The sequence below is a fragment of the Rhinolophus ferrumequinum genome, chromosome 9 (assembly GCF_004115265.2).
Source record: "Rhinolophus ferrumequinum isolate MPI-CBG mRhiFer1 chromosome 9, mRhiFer1_v1.p, whole genome shotgun sequence".
In the NCBI taxonomy this organism is placed as follows: domain Eukaryota; kingdom Metazoa; phylum Chordata; class Mammalia; order Chiroptera; family Rhinolophidae; genus Rhinolophus; species Rhinolophus ferrumequinum.
The window spans coordinates 55,461,646-55,465,646 of NC_046292.1; the positions used below are offsets into that span (position 1 = coordinate 55,461,646).

The following is a 4,001-nucleotide window of genomic DNA, read 5'->3' on the forward strand; positions in this document are numbered from 1 at the left end:
AATAACAGGACTATAAAAACACATCTATAGGTGCTCAACAGGATAACTGCCTGTTTCAGGTTGTATGAGCTATATTGCAACACATACACACACACACACACACACACACACACACACATTGAAATAAGTCTATTGTTGACATACAATAAACTGCACATATTTAAAGGATATGATTTCATAAGTTTTTTGTTTTCTTTTCAAAGAGGGCACAGCTCAAAGTAGCCCATGAGGGAATAGAACCGGCAACCTTGGTGTTAGTAGCAACGCTTTTAATTGCTGAGTAGTATTCCGATGTATGGCTATACCACAATTTGTTTATCATTCATCTCTTGATGGACACTTGGGTTGATTTCAGTTTTTGATGATTACGAATAAAGCTGCTATGAACATTCATTTGAAAGCTCATCTACAGGCGTTGGCTGGGCCTGGGAGCGTGGGGTCCCGAAGAGTGAAGACTTAATTCCAAGGCCATGGCAAAGCATCTGAAGTTCATTGCCAGGACTGTGATGGTACAGGAAGGGAACGTGGAAGGTGCATACAGGACCCTATACAGAATCCTCACCATGGACGGGCTCATTGAGGACATCAAGCGACAACGGTACTACAAGAAGCCTTGCCGCCAGCGACAGAGGGAAAGCTATGAAACCTGCCGGTGCATCTACAACATGGAAATGACTCGCAAGATCAACTTTCTGAAGCGAAAGATCGGGTGGATCCATGGCAGGGCTGCTGAGGCTTGTGGGTAGTGGGCCCAGTATGAAAACCCCTATCCAATGGTGTCTCCACCCCTTTTCTTTCCCCAACCCCATTTTCTCTTCTCTTTCTTGCAATAAACTCGATCACGGATATATATTTAAAAAAAAAAAAATCTCATCTACAGACATATGTTTTCATTTCTCTTGGGAAATATCTAGGAATGGAACAACTGTGTTGTATGGTAAGTGTATTTCTAACTTTTAAAAAAACTGTCACCCAGTCTGCCAAAGTAGTTTTACATTCCCACCAGCGTGTATGTGATTCCCAATTGCTCCATATCCTCACCAATACTTGATATGGTCAGTCTTTTTTACCATAGAAATTTAAACAGGGTGTGCGATGATAGCTCATTGTAGTGTTAATTTGCATTCCCCTCGTGCCTAATACTGTTGAGCATTTTTTCAGCATTTGCCATCTGAATACTTTTTTGATGAAGCCTCTGTTCAACTTTTTTGCCCATTTATTAATTTTGTTGTTTTCTTATTGCTGAGTTTTGAGTGTTTTTTATATATTCTGAATACAAGTCCTTTATTAGATAAATGGTTTGCAAATCTTTTCTCCTAATCTTTGGCTTATTTTTTCCATTGTATTTGAAGATCAGAAATTAAGTTCAAATTATCAGTTTGCTCTTTTATGGTTTGTGTTTTTGGTGTCATGTCTAAAATATCTTTGACTAACATAAGATCACAAAGTATTTTTCCTATGTTTTCTTCTAGAAATTTTAAAGCTTTACATTGAAGCCTATGATCCATTTTGAGTTAATTTTTGTATATAATTTCAGGTATATACCCAAGTTCTTTTACACACACACACACACACACACACACACACACACACTTGTTTTACTACTATTTGTTGAAAAGGCTCTTCTTTCTCCACTTTGTTGATTTGCACTTTTGTGAAAAATCAGCTGTCCATATAAGTGTGGATTTATTTTATACTTCCGATTCTGTTCCATTGATCTATTTGTCTAAATTTATCCAATATAGTGCTGTTTGATTACTATAGTTTTGTAATAATTCATGAAATCAAATAATGTTAGCCTCCATGTTTGGCTTTTTTGGAAGTTGTCTTCTCTATGTCCTTTCTATTTCCAAATGAATTATTGAAATCTGTTTGTCAATTTCTACAACAATGCAAAAATATCTGCTGGGATTTTGATTGGGATCTTTCCGTTCGTGATTTCTAATTTAATTCCATTGTGGTAAGAGAACACGCTTTGTATGAATTGAATTGCTTAAATTTATTGTGACTTTTAATGGTCCAAAATATGGTGTATCTTGGTAAATATTCTGTGTACACTTACAAACATTTTGCATTCTGCTGTTGTTTGATAGAGTCTTTGATAAATGTCAGTCAAGTCAGTTGATAACTGTTTAAATCTATATCTTTGTAGATTTCCTACCTATATTTCCTACCTATATTGTATCAATAATTGACTCTAATCAAGGATTTTCCTATTTATCCTTGCAGTTCTATTAGTTTGCTTCATGTATTTCAAAGCTCTCTTATTAGGTGTATAAACCTAATTGATTATGTCCTCTTGGTTAATTGGCCCCTTTTATTATGAATTGAGCTTCCTTATCCCTGATAATATTCTTTACTCTGAAATCTACTTTGATATAATAAAGCCATTCCAACTTCCTTTTCACTAGGGTTGGCATGGTATATCTTTGTCCATCCTTTTTATTTAACCTCTTTGTACCTTTATATGTAAAGTGCATTTTTTAAGGCACAGTACTCCTTCATAGATTGAGTTGAGAAATATACTTTCCTCCTGTATTTATTGGAAGAGTTTGTAAAGAATTGGTATTCATTATTTTTAAATGTTTGGTGGAATTTACAAACCATCTGAGCCTAGGATTTCCTTTGTGGGCAGTTTTTAAATTATGAATTCAACCTCTTTACTTGTTATAGGTCTATTCAGATTTTTAATTTCTTCTTGGGTCCATCTCTGTAGTTTGTGCCTTTCTCGATATTTGCCCATTTCATGTAGGTTATCTAATTGTTAATGCAGAGTTGTTCATGGTATTTCCTTATAGCCCATTCTATTTCCATAAGATCAGTCGTAAGCTCCCCCATTCATTTCTCATTTTAGTAATTTCAGTCTTCTCTTTTTCTTCGCCACTCTAGTTAAAGGTTTGTCAATTGTATCAATCTTTTCAAAGAGTCAAATTTTGGTTTCATGATTTTCTTCTATTGTTTTTCTTTTCTTGATTTCATTGGTTTATGCTCTAATCATTATGATTTCCTTCCTTCTGCTTCCTTTGGGTTTAATTTGCTCTTCTTTTTCCAATGTCTTGGTGGAAGTTTAGGTTATTAATTTGAGATAGTTCTTATTTTTTAACATAGTTATTTACAAGTGTAAATCTTCCTCTAAGCATTGCCTTAGCTGCATCCCATAAGTTTTGGTATGTTGTGTATTCATTTTCATTCATCTCAAAGCATTTTCTAATTTCTCTTGTGATTTCTTCTTTTAACCCACTGGTTATATAGGGAGGTTTAGTTTTCACATATTTGTGAATTTCCCAAATTCTTTCTGTTATTGATTTCTACTTTTATTCCACTGTACTCAAATAACACTTTGTATAATTTCCACTCTTAAACTTATTGAGATTTGTTTTAAGGCCTACCACATTGCCTATCCTGGAGAGTGTGCCATATGCCCTCAAGGAGACTACATTCTGCCTTTGGAGGTGGAATATTTTATAGATATCTTTTTGTTCGAGTTGGTTTATAATGTTGTTGCAGTCTTCCATTTCCTGTTGGTCTTCTGCCTACTTGTTCTATTTATTGTTGAAAGTGAGATTGTGAAGCCTTCAACTATTATTGTTGAACTCTTTATATTTCCTTCCCATTCTGTTAGTTTCTGCTTCTTGTTTTTCAGGGGAGGCAAGCAACAGACTGTTAGCTCCTCTCTTGAACTTATTGAGTCCGCTGGGCTCTGCCTGGGGTGACCCTCCTCTACTGTGACCTGGAAATTTTCCAAGATAGTAAGTAATATGGGGCAATCACGGGGCTTGCCTCATTTGTTTCGTGTCTCTGAAGGATCACAGCCCATTGCCTGACATCTAGAATGCTGGAAAATGTTGTTTCATATATTTTGTCTGATTTTCTTTGGTAATTTTAGGTGTAGGGATAAATCTGGCCCTAGTTCTCTGATGAGAACACTATCTTGGCCAGAAAGAAGAACATTAAGCTATATTTTAAGTCAAATTTTTGCAAAATAATATATTAAAACAGGG

General features: G+C 35.3%; 1 pseudogene; it reads left to right on the plus strand.

Moving 5' to 3' along the window:
* The first annotated feature begins 470 nt into the window (after positions 1 to 470).
* LOC117027809 (28S ribosomal protein S21, mitochondrial-like) lies at positions 471 to 733 on the plus strand (annotated as a pseudogene).
* The last annotated feature ends 3,268 nt before the right edge of the window (positions 734 to 4,001 follow it).